The following is a 13,478-nucleotide window of genomic DNA, read 5'->3' on the forward strand; positions in this document are numbered from 1 at the left end:
AGAAACAGTATAGGAGTTATGAGATTGGATAGAATGACAAATGAAAATATTGAAGAACAACAACACTTCCAGGGTGGACAGCAAGACTCCTATGGTGTGGCGTGGTATGGTATGGCATGAAGAAAATGCTGGAGAATAGAATACTCAGGAAGATACTCGAGATAGATATACAAGGAAAATGATCAAGAGGAAGACCATGGAATAGGTTGCTGGGAAAAGGGGGGGGGGGGGGGGCGGGGAGTGCTCAGAAGAGAAGAGAGAAATGGACAAGAGAAGAGGTGGTGGCAAGACAGGAGATGATGTTCCAGACACACAGCCTTGCTTCAAGTTCCACCCTACAAGCATTTTTATGTCCTTGTAAAACTTACATGGTTGCTTCATTTTTCTTCAATGGAAAGTGAGCAGTGTTTTCTACAGTATTTCCGTTTCAGCTACTACTACTACTACCTCAGCTTCATCCTTTGTGAAAATCTTATTGAAATAATGGTCATTTTAATCATACTTATATATAATTGGAATAATACAGGGTCTCTCATATAAACTAGGACTGTTGAAGCAGCGTTTTTACTCTCTGATATGTAACCTCCAATATGGGGGGCCTGCGCACAGTTCTTGATCTTGCAAGCAGCCTTCACATGTTCGACCTTGCAAGCATCAGTCGCCAATCTGAATCTCAGCTGTTAACATGATGAGACAGTTATCGTTGCAAAAGTTTTTATTTCATCTTAATGGTCGTGTAAACTCTCGCTGTTGGTGTGCAGAAAATCCTAATGGTGTTTTATGAACTCCCATGATAGGAAGATTGGGGTTTGGTGGGCTGTTAGTGATAGGCGAATAATTGGGCTTTTTTCTTTTCTCTTGAGACTACAGTAAATGTAGAGAGGTTTGAAGACTGAGTGATCAGTGCTGGTCTATTTCCTCTTCATTCTCCAGATCTAACAGTGTGCGATTTTTACTTGTGGGGAAAACAGAAATAGAAAGTGTATCGAACAAATCCTCACACATTGGAGGAACTGAAAGAGAATATTACCAATGAAATGAGAAACGATACAGTGGCAGAATTCACTTGTCAGCCAGAATGTGGTTACCAGATACAATGCCTGTATAAAACAAGAAGGACGACACTTCCAGAATCTTTTATAAGGTAAGATTTCATATAAGATTGTATACATGCTTAGAGCAGGGCAGCTGGGCGCGACGTAAGTTCGGCTGAGGCAGCTGCCAAAGTGCAGAGTACAGACACTGTGCATTCGGTCTTAGTTTATATGAGAGACCCTGTATAAAATTTACTTGAATAATTTCACCATTTTTATCCATCAGTGTCTTGCCTCAAAATTTAAGGTGAAATAGATATACATTTCCAAGTATGAACAAAAATTATAGTGGTACTGTATAGGAAAATTAATTCATTCATTCATTCATCACAAAGCACTACATACAGCTACAGCACTTTCTCATTTGCACTGTCAACAGGTGAATTTGTGAATATATTTTAAAATTCTTAATAAGGATTTACGAATATATTGTCCACCTCTTCTTATTAAGAATTCTTAAATATAACTAAGTCAATATGGAACTGAAGATAAAATTTATCACACAAATAATGAATGTAAGTTTAGATAATACAATGTAACAGGCATAACAATTAAGTAAAAACATCAGGAACTGAAGATGAAATTTATCACATTAATAATGAATGTAAGTTTAGATAATACCATGTAACAGGCATAACAATTGAGTAAAAACATCAGGTTAAAATAAGAGCTGACAAAAGATAGGAAGCTACAAGTATGTCCAGTTTATAACAAGTTACTGCAAGAAATAAATTTCATAGTAAATTCGTATTGTCGGCCTCAATAAGAAATATGGTCCAATTGATAGAGTGACTCCACCTTTACAGTACAATACAATACTCTTTTTATTTCATTTTAAGAAAAGGAACATGTTTTGTTTCTTCTGTTGTGAGACATCTTCAGCCTAAGCTATTATGGTAAAAACACATGATAATCTTAATACTAAGAACAATGACATATATTAAAATATTGAAGAGTCATTGAGACTCAATCTGTCACATTTAAACAAGGATTTAAAAAAACATGGTTCATGTAAGTCTAAAAACCAATTATTTGGATAGTAATTGTCCCATTGATTTTTTTAATGTGCAAAAATGAATTGAAATGATTGTCATAGTGTTGCTAAAATTAGAGTTCAAACTTGAAACGTCGATGTGATCTCATGTTGGAAGCCTTGAGTTTGTGAATATCTGATCAAAAGGCTAGAGAGGTGGCACATGACACTTGATGGTGATTAGTCCATCAAATAAGCCCTGAGTAGACCCCTTGATGTTATTCAAAGATCATGGCCACCAGGTGGGTGTTTCAACAATAATGTATTGTAATACCAAAGCAATCACTTGTTTTGGAGCTAAATTAATAAAATTTGGCAAAGGGAAAACGTGGAAGATCCAGGAACATTTTGGAGATGAGCAGTTATGGAGAAACTGCTGTAATTAGAATTAGGAAAACATGGGATTAAGTACAAGCCCTAGCTGCAGAATGTTCCAAATGGATAGCTTTCCTTAATGCCCTGTGGTCCACAAGGAGAAATAGGTATTAGGTTTGAAACCTAGCAAAATTTTCACTGAGCTGCAAAATGTTTTACTTCCCAAATGTGATTGTTCAGGCATCCTGATCTGAACGTATGCAAGGATTGATTTAGAGTGCCAGACGCCATAAATCATTGTGGCTTCTCTCCTGTTGCCATTTTGCTGCACCATAGACTAGGTGTATATCAGCCATTTCTTCCTTGTTCTGAAACAGAGCATTCTCAAATTTATACCACAAACTTAGTAGCCAATATGGACAGAACAAACTGTATACTGCCTCTTGGGGCTGGGAAGTGACTGCACTAAATGAAGGAGAAACTTATGCATTCACATGGAGCATTATCTCTGTCTCAGTCTCATAAACCCCACTTCCTCTCCCTTTCCTGAAGCACAGCTGTGGGCAGAGGCTTGCGCTCTAGCACAGTGAATATTGTGAATTCGTATTATTTGAATCGCGTGCCTCATGTTCTCAAAAGGATAAATTTTCTCCACCAATCCGATTGTGCCATCATTCTTTATATAATAGCGGTATATTTGGTCTGTTATTGGACTTAATAAATTTTCCAGGTAACTCATTCCTTGTTGTCAGCGTTTCACCCCGTGTGCTAAGTTGGGCTCATCAGTTGGTAAATAGTACACCCTCCAAGACGTATGGCTAGTGCATACCTTGGAGGTATAACTCAAAGAGTCTCCCTGATTTTTTTTTTTGTCAGTATAATTTAGATGATCTTCATCTTGCTGCTTGATGTGCCCATACCAGCAGTGTTATCTTCCTTCCAGTTGCTCACCAATAGCGGTGATAGCAAAGGATCTTTGCCCATATTCATTACACACTGTCAGTCGAATTAACCCTGAAGACCACTGGCATTTATGTTTCAGATGTGCATGTGCTGATTGTGTTACTTCTGTCTTGCCCAGCATTTGGAGCCATGAGGGCTGGTGTAATGACCATCTTGTAAATTTTCTCTTTAAGCTTTATGGGAATCTATCTGTTGCTCAAGACGCCTGTCAGCAGTCGCTATTTTATCCAGCCAATATTGATGTGATGCATGACATCATCATTGACTGTGGTTTTGGTGGTTACGATAGAGCTAAGATACTTGAACGTGTCTGTCATTATCAGCGGTTTGCTGTCTTGGACAATAGTGTTGCACAGGCCAAACAAATCTGGTTTGGCAAAGTTCCAGAATATAGATTATTTCTTACAGCTAATCCTGAGTTTGTTTCTCTCCAGTGATGCTCTCAATTGTTCTAAGGCTTCCTCAACCCCTTTGTGTGTTATACCAGTCAGAATTATGTCATTCGCATATAGCAAGGCTCATGATAGTTCTGGCATCAGATGGTCTGTCAAGTAGTTAATGACATTAAAAAGAATTAGGCTCAGTGCTGATCTCTTACGTATACCAACTTAAACAGGAAAACTTGCAGAGATCCCTGGACTAGCTTACATTTTGGTAGAGGGACGAACATTCATGTCCATGAATTAGCCTCACATACACCTCAGGGATGTTTTGGTGTTGCACCACCTGGATGATCTCTTTGGGAATGCATTCGAAGGCTTTCTCCACCTCAGTGAACACCATGTGGAGTTCCTGTGAAATACAAAGTTCTTCATAAAGATCCATAGAGTCCAAATTACATCACTTGTTGACATTCCACACGTGAAACCCCACTGTTCCTGATGTATTTTGACAATATTCCCGCTGCTATTTACAAGACAGTGAGCTTGCAGTGTGATAATTAACAATGCATGTAATTTTTCAGTGCAATTAGTCTTTTGTGAATGATATGAATGAACAAATTTATTTATTTATTTAACAATGACGTTGGTTAGTATTAACTCATTTGGCCCGAGCCACGGAACCGTTCCACGCTTCGTCTTGGTGGACCAAATACCGAACCATGGAACTGTTCCGTTTCCGTTGTCTTACTTGACTACGTAATGCAACTTTTCCTCAAGAGATGGCAGAGTGAGTTGCAGTTGTGATTTGTGTAGGGACTCTTTCTTGGCGATGTTATATGCTCTTTGCTAATATATATCGATAGTGTGCTTGGTAATATTAGTTTGAAGTGGGCTATCTCTAGACTTTGAGATTCGCTTGTAAACAAGATGGCTGCCAATAAACAACTGAAATTTACCGATATATAATCCCTTTTAGAAAGTAATGATGATTAGGAATGTCATATTTCGTTGAAATTAGTAGTAATATTAGTAATAGTGTGAGCAGTGCTCCTGAAGAATAAATAGATGTGGAAATCGAAGAGGCAATGCAAGGAGAAGACTGTGTTACAGCTCAGCAGGCGGACTGAGTACGGACCCGTGATGCTAATTAAATTAAATGTTTTAAATGTATTCCTTGTTCTGCAGTTCGTGGTATGAAAGTCATTTATTTTCATGTATATTTAAATCTTTAATGGTCTTGTAAGTAAGAAATTTCTCATGATATGGAGCGACACTATATTTCCTCCAAAATAATTTCAGCCCGAGTGCAGTTTCAATCCAACAAATATGCAGGGTTCTGTGGGTTAAGACTTGGAGGTTCATGCCCTAAAAACCCTACCAAATATGCTCTTAAAACCTTAAAATATGCTGGTAAATATGCACTCTTAAATTAAAAGAATGTTACTTGACAGTAGAAAAGACAAGTTAGTTATAAATTCATGAACTATTATTCCTTAGAGCTTGAGACACTGAAAGAGTTGGCCGTGTGATTAGGGGCTCACGGCTATGAGCTAGCATTCGGGAGATAGTGGGTTCGAACCCCACTGTTGGCAACCTTGAAGATGGTTTTGTAGTTTCTCATTTTCACACCAGGCAAATGCTGGGGTTGGACCTTAATTAAGGCCACTGCTGCTTCCTTCCCCCTCCTATCTCTTTCCTATCCCACTGTTGCGATACGACCTGTCTGTGTGAGTGCGACGTAAAGCAACTTGTGAATAAATAAATAAATCTTGAGATTAAAGTGCCTTTTGCTCATGCTCACCGATGAATTACAGTTCACAAACATCACTTTACACAAGGTTTGTACTGAAAAGCTTAGTCTGTTGTCCTGAAAAACAGTTTTGTAATGCAGGAAACTTCTTTTTATGTCACAGGTGGTTACTGGAGCATTTTTAATAACGTTAACTCCTCTACAGAGGTACGTGTCTCCGGTTTTCCTTCAGAAGTCTTAAATATCGCAGATCTATTTAAAACAGGGGATTTCTGAAATTACATTACTGTATTTCACTGCATAATCGTCACATCCTTCATTTTCAATACCAAAAAAAACTGATTTAAAAATTTAATTGACGCATTTCTAAATTTTGTTCATCAAGCTCTTAAAAGGTAAACGGAACTGCAATGTAAATTGCGTATGAATGTGGAATTTTTTACATACAGTGGCGGTCAAAATAATAGAGCCATCTCTATTGACGGGATAAAAAACTAGGATATCTATTAGTTCGCAAAATCTCCACGAGTGCCGTGTTGTCAGTCCCTTTTACACAACATCAGGGAAGACGTCGCTGCTATATGTAGTTGTGCAAAAGGAAGTGTTTGAGCTAGACGTGCGAAAAGAGGCATAAAGGTAAGATTCTTGGCTCAAAATAATAGAGCCGTTTTACAGAAGTCCCGTTCAAATGGATTTTTTGCAGTTGTTTTGAGGGATAGCGATATTATTTGTCAACAAACCTCCACTCAATATTATTTTGTATGTAAATTGACGTTTGGTTTGGTTTTGTTTACATTCTTCTAGATGGGCAGAGCAAAGCATACAAGTGATGATGAGGGTATAGTAATTTTCTGGATGTTCAAAAGTGGGATATCCATGAAGCAAATAGCAAAAGATTTACACGTTTTGCGAAAAAGAGTCCAGAACGCCATTAGACTGGCAAAACAAACAAAGCCGCAGGTGGAGAACCTCACGTAGACAGACTCATCACTAGGGAAGTAAAGAAAGGCCCATTTTTGTCAACACCACGACTGAAAGCCATTTTGTTTAGTGACAAATATGATGTTCAACCATCAACCTCAACGATTCAAAGACGACTGAGATCCGCAAAATTGAATGGGCGCATTGTGAGACAGAACATGTTTCAAAAGCTAATGTTCGGAAAAGGTTGGCCTTCGCCCGGAGAAATGAACAAAAACCTAATGTTTGGTGGAGGAACATCCTTTGGTCCGATGAATCCAAGTATAATAGGTTTGCCTCAGATGGAAAAGTCTATTTGCGCCGCCCACCAAACCAGGAATTTAATCCCAAGACACTTTAAAAACTGTGAAATTTGGTGGCAGAAGTGTTACGTTATGGGGATGTTTTTCATGGTACGGCAGTGGTCCAATACGCCATATCAGCAGCATAATGAATGCAGAAATGTACGAAGACATCCTGGCAAATGTGATGCTGCCTTATGCTGAAGGGGAAATGCCGCAGAAATGGAAATTTCAGCATGATAACGATCCAAAGCATACTGCAAGGATCATAAGGCAGTTTTTTCAAGATCACCATATCGAAGTATTAGAGCGGCCACCTCAATCCCCTGACGCATCACCCATTGAGAACTTATGGGAGATCGTAGAGAATTGACCACTCAAAAGCTACATCGTTAGGTAAACTATAGGAAGAAATCCAGAGAGCCTGGTATGCGATCAGCAGCGACGAATGCGGGCGTTTAGTCAACTCTGTGGGTACAAGGTGCAGGCAATCCTCAAAAATAAGGGTTGCCCCACGAAGTACTAATGCACTCCTATGCAAAAACGACTATTCCTGTAATTTCATAAGACTGAGATCAAGTACAAAATATTTGTGTAATTGGCTCTATTTTTTTGACCCTGTGGTGTGGTATTCTTTTGAATGTGACTCTGTTGTAATGGTTCCTGTACAACGTAAAATTTTGTTTCCATCATAGTACAAACATGTCTACTAATGAATTTGCTCTGTATTCCAAACCTTTGCCAGGTGGCTCTATTATTTTGACCACCACTGTATATGGAAACACAGTCATGTTTGCGAGATGTCTCCCAATGTATAAATAAAATAAATAATACGACCATTCATACAGCGCATGGCTTATCGGTACTTGACGTGTGGTCTCAAGACAATGTGTAATTTGTTCACCAGTGAAATATTTGTTCGCATTTGAAATACCATATTTACGCGAATATTACCCGCACATTTTTTAAAAAAATTTGGGGCCCGAAATTGGGGTGCAGGTTTTATTTGCGTCAATGTTGGCATTTTTTTCAAAATCAGCCTTCCTAAATTTAGGGTGCGGGATTATTCGGTGGGTGGGGGGGGGGGCGGTATTATTCGTTTAAATACGGTGGCGTATTTACGCAAATAATACCCGCACATTTTTAAAAAAAATTTGCGTCAATGTTTTTTCTTTCAAAATGAGCCTTCCTAAATTTAGGGTGCGGGGATTATTCGCGTAAATACGGTACTTAAGGCTGTAAGTTATTGCCTGTCGGCAACATTGTGGGCAAATACCAGTACCACACACACTTGTTTTCTAGTATGGCTTTCGAAGCATTGCAACCAGGAGTGCACTGGTATCAGAAAGTGGAGGCAAACAGCAACAAAATGAGTCACTGAGAATCTAATTCATGAAAAAGGTTCATATTTGTTCTTATCAGTGGTAAACATCAAAATGAACACATTCTTTTTTTTTTTTCCATGACATCGCAATGATCCATATTCTTGAACATTTCAGTGTTGGGAAATTTACGAGTAGGTGCACCCCAATCAACAAATTCATTTAAAAACCACCTCATTGGCTTGCAATAGGTACTCCCCTGCTTGCAACCCTTGTTCTTCACCTCAAGTGGCCCTCCCCATGTTCTGGGGGTACGTGGGAAAGTTTTCCAGTTTTTTGTTTATTAGATGCTCTTGTGGAAGTTTCTACTGCTCTGGAGTGTACAGATGCATGCGTTTGTGTGAGTGATGCGATTACTGTAGCCTTGTTTACATGAGGATGGTTTAACGATAGGTGTAAAGATGCTATCAAGAAGAGAAGAGCGACCAAAATGTCGTGGCTGACAAACAAAGATGATGAAAGAATGAGATTGGAATACATGGATGCAACCAGAGAAGAAAGAAAAGTCCTCTGAACAGAAAAGTGCGAGTATATAAACCGAAAGGTAACCCTAGCAGAAGAGGACAAAACGTTGGGTAATACAAGATACTTCTACAGAACAGTCAGATACTTCAAGAAAGGATATACCGCAAGGATAGATATCATCAAAGATCAAGCAGGACAAATGATAAGATGAGACGAAAGCTATGGAGGAATGGAAAAACTGTTTCGAAAATCTCCTGAATGTGGAGGAAAACATCAATAATGCTACAAGAATAGATGAAGATGCAGAAGAGGAAGAAGAAATATACAGAGAAAATAGAGCGACAATACAAACAGGGCAGAATGAATTGCCTAGCGGGGAAGAAGTAGGAGAAATCGTAAAGATGCTGAAGGTAGGGAAGGCACCAGGAACAGAAGGAATACTTGCAGAGATGTTGAACGAGGGAAGAGATATCTTACAAGACAGAATACACTGCCTGATCTGTGTAATTTGGAGGAAAGAAAGGATTCCGGCAGAATGGAAATGGTCTTATCATCTGTCCGATATTTAAGAAAGGAGACCCAATGAGTTGCAGCAATTACAGAGGAATCACCTTACTATGTACAGTATATAAAATCTTGAGCATGTTACTACTAAAACGATTAACACCATACATTGAGAAAGTACTCGGATTCCAGCAAGCAGGGTTCAGAAAAGGAAAATCAACCATTTACCAACTACATATAATAAGGCAAGTATTATCAAAGAGCTGGGAATTTTGCACAGATGCACACTGTCTATTTGTGGACTTCCAAAAAGCATATGATAGTGTGAACAGGCAAGCAATATGGCAGAAACTGGAAAGGGCACAAGTTCCCAGGAAACTAATAAAACTAATACAAGTATGTATACAAGAAGCAACATGCTCAGTGCAAGTGAATGGAAAGAGGTCGGAGAAGTTCGAAGTGAGGACTGGAGTATGACAGGGGGACTGCCTCTCCCCCCTTCTGTTTAATCTGGTACTAGAAAAAAAAAACTGAGGAAAGTAACAAACCTAGAGACAGGAATTCGACTAGGTAGAAGAATCAGCACCCTGGCATACGTGGATGATGTAGTCCTGATAGCACAGAATGAGCAAGATCTTGTTAAAATGACAGCACTGAGGAAAGTAACAAACCTAGAGACAGGAATTCGACTAGGTAGAAGAATCAACACCCTGGCATATGCGGATGATGTAGTCCTGATAGCAGAGAATGAGGAAGATCTTTTTAAAATGACAAGAGTTTTAAGGGAAGAAGCAATTGTGTGGGCTTAAAGATGAATATAGAAAAGGCCAAATACCTCGTAATGAGCAGAGAAAACAATAACAAACCCTTATATGTGGATGGAGAAATCTTTGAAAGAGTAAGAGCATTTAAATATCTTGGGGCAGTACTCAGTGAGAGGAATGGGGTTGACCAAGAAATAATGGCTAGAATTCAAGGAGGAAACAGGTCAAGGTTTGCAGTCGGAAAGCTGCTCAAGTCCCGGCTTCTATCGAGACACACGAAGATAAGGATCTACCGGATTGTAATACAACCTGTGGTCCTATATGGAGCAGAGACCTGGACTCTGACCCAAAAGACAGAAAGAAAACTCATGACATTTGAGAATGCTGTACTGAGACAGATTTTTGCACCAGTGAAGGACATAGGAGAATGGAGGAAAAGGAAAAACATAGATCTTCAGGAATTGTACAAATTGTTAGACATTGTGGCAGTGATTAAAGAGAGGAGGATGAAGTGGTATTGGCATGTAATGCGTTGAGGAGGTCAGATAACCAGACAGGTGGTGGAAGAAAACATCAGAGGCAAATGACCAAAGGGAAGACCATGATTGAGATGGATAGATGGGGTCAGAGAGGATATAGCACAATGGTGCTAACCAAAGAAGAATACTCGGATCCAAAAAGATGGAGGACCGGGCGAGTTGGCCGTGCGCGTAGAGGCGCGTGGCTGTGAGCTTGCATCCGGGAGATAGTAGGTTCGAATCCCACTATCGGCAGCACTGAAAATGGTTTTCCGTGGTTTCCCATTTTCACACCAGGCAAATGCTGGGGCTGTACCTTAATTAAGGCCACGGCCGCTTCCTTCCAAATCCTAGGCCTTTCCTCTCCCATCGTCGCCATAAGACCTATCTGTGTCGGTGCGACGTAAAGCCCCTAGCAAAAAAAAAAGATGGAGGAGGCTAATTGGCGAGGTCAAAAACCGACTACGGTTTGTGTGGCCAACCTAGTAAGTAAGTAAGTTTCTTTTTGGTGTGTACATAGATACATCATCATTATAGAACGTTATGCCTTTCAGTGTTCAGTCTGAAAGCCTCTGTGAATTCACTAAACGTCGCCACAATCCTCTGTTTGCAACTAGTGCTCTGGCCTCATTTAGTTCTATACCTCTTATCTTTAAATCGTTAGAAACTGAGTCTAGCCATAGTCGTCTTGGTCTCCCTCTACTTCTCTTACCCTCCATAACAGAGTCCATTATTCTCCTAGGTAACCTATCCTCCTCCATTCGTCTCGCATGACCCCACCATCGAAGCCGGTTCATGCGTACAACTTCATCCATCGAGTTCAGTCCTCACTTAGCCTTTATCTCCTCGTTCCGAATACCCTCCTGCCATTTTTTCCACCTGTTTGTACCAGCAATCATTCTTGCTACTTTCATGCCTGTTACATCTACCTTATGAATAAGATATCCTGAGTCCACCCAACTTTCGCTCCCGTAAAGCAAAGTTGGTCTGAAAACAGACCAATGTAAAGATAGTTTCATCCGGGAGCTGACCTCCTTTTTTCAGAACACTGTTGAACGCAACTACGAGCTCAATGCATTAGCTTTACTACACCTTGGTTCAAACTTACGTATTATAGTACCATCCTGGGAGAACACACAACCTAAATACTTGAAATTATCTATCTGTTCTAGCTTTGTATCACCAATCTGACATTCAATTCTGTTAAATCTTTTACCTATGGGCATCAATTTAGTCTTTGAAAAGCTAATTTTCATACCATACTCGTTGCACCTATTTTCAAGTTCCAAGATATTAAACTGCAGGCTTTCGACACAGTCTGCCATTAAGACCAAGTCGTCAGCATAGGCCAGACTGCTTACTCCATTTCTACCTAACTTTATCCCTTCCTGCCATTTTATACCTTTCAGCAGATGCTTCAGGTAAACTATGAACAGCAAAGGTGAAAGATTACAGCCTTGTCTAACTCCTGTAAGTGCCCTGAACCAAGAACTCATTCTACCATCAATTCTCACTGAAGTCCAATTGTCAACATAAATGCCTTTGATTTTAATAAATCTACCTTTAATTCAATAGTCCCCCGGTATAGTGAACATCTTTTCCCTTGGTACTCTGTCATATGCTTTCTCTAGATCTACGAAACATAAACACAACTGCCTATTCCTCTCGTAGCATTTTTCAGTTACCTGGTGCATACTGAAAATCTGATCCTGACAGCCCCTCTGTAGTCTGAAACCACACTGGTTTTCATCCAACTTCCTCTCAACCACTGATCGCACCCTCCCTTCCAAGATGCCAGTGAATACTTTGCCTGGTATACTAATCAATGAGATACGTCGATAGTTATTGTAATTCTTTCTGTTCCCTTGCTTATAGATAGGTGCAATTACTGCTTTTGTCCAATCTGAAGGTACCTTGCCAACACTTCATGCTAATCTTACTACAGTGGAACCTCGATTCTCTGTTTTTCGAGGGACCATGAAAATAAAACCTACAACACGGGAAAATGGAAAATCCGGGAATGAATGAAAACCATCAACAATTTGGCTAAACATCACAAAAATGAAATATGTATAATTATAATCTTACAAAAACTCCTAAACCAAACCAAACTACAGCCCCAGTGGGACTTTGCCTGCCAAGCGATCGCTGCTCAGCCTGAAGACCTGCAGATTACGAAGTGACACGTGGTCAGTGTAACGAATCCTCTCGGCCAATATTCCTGGCTCTCTAGATCGGGGTCGCCATCTCACCATTAAATAGCTCCTCAATTAAAGGTAATCACGAAGGCTGCGTGGACCTGGAACCAGACTTATATCCAGGTAAAACTGCCTGACCTAGTCAGAATCGAACCCAGGCCCTCTGGATGAGAGGCAGGCATGTTAGACCGCGAAACCGCATTAATTACTGCTACGTGAATTCAAACTGTCGATACTTTCTATTCAATTTTACAGGGGAATCTTTGTTAGTTCCCCATGAAAACTTCTTTCAGTTCAGCAACTTTGATTAGCCAAACTCTTTGAAAAATCTAAGAACGCCAACCAAACGACAATCGACCACAAGTACTTTTTAATAAAATAAAGCACATTAGATACTAAAGCGTTCAACAAGATGGCAAAATCCCTTCGTTTCTTAATCTTTCATTGTAATTTGGTCTCCCATATACTGTTCGTAGGCAGTTTCTGGAAATCTTGTACTGTTACAGCGTAAATTAGGCCTACATCGACTTTTAAAGGTTATGTTGAACTCAAAAACATGGTTTTGAATGTAAGTATCGATTCTCAAAAGTTCTCAAATGCATTATATTCAATTCTGGCCGTCACTAATCCAGTCAAATTGGAAAGATAAAAGAAATATCATCAAAATTTCAGAAATTACAGTTATTCTTCACCTTGAGGTAATTTGGAAGGTGCGCTCGCTGCACATGTCAGTACGAGTTGGAAATGATACAAACCATTTAAATGTAACACAAATAAAACGACGGCAGTTTTTGGTATTTTAACACAAAAACATAAAATTCCCAGTCTTACATTAGGACCTAAACAG

The 13,478-nt window shown here is 39.6% G+C and overlaps 1 protein-coding gene across 1 annotated transcript in view; it reads left to right on the plus strand.

Moving 5' to 3' along the window:
• The window catches only part of FoxK (forkhead box K), a 278,192-nt gene that overhangs the window by 53,430 nt on the left and 211,284 nt on the right, over nucleotides 1-13,478 (plus strand). The gene's annotated exons all lie outside the window — the stretch shown is intronic.

Source organism: Anabrus simplex, chromosome 6 (genome assembly GCF_040414725.1).
Source record: "Anabrus simplex isolate iqAnaSimp1 chromosome 6, ASM4041472v1, whole genome shotgun sequence".
NCBI classification, from domain to species: domain Eukaryota; kingdom Metazoa; phylum Arthropoda; class Insecta; order Orthoptera; family Tettigoniidae; genus Anabrus; species Anabrus simplex.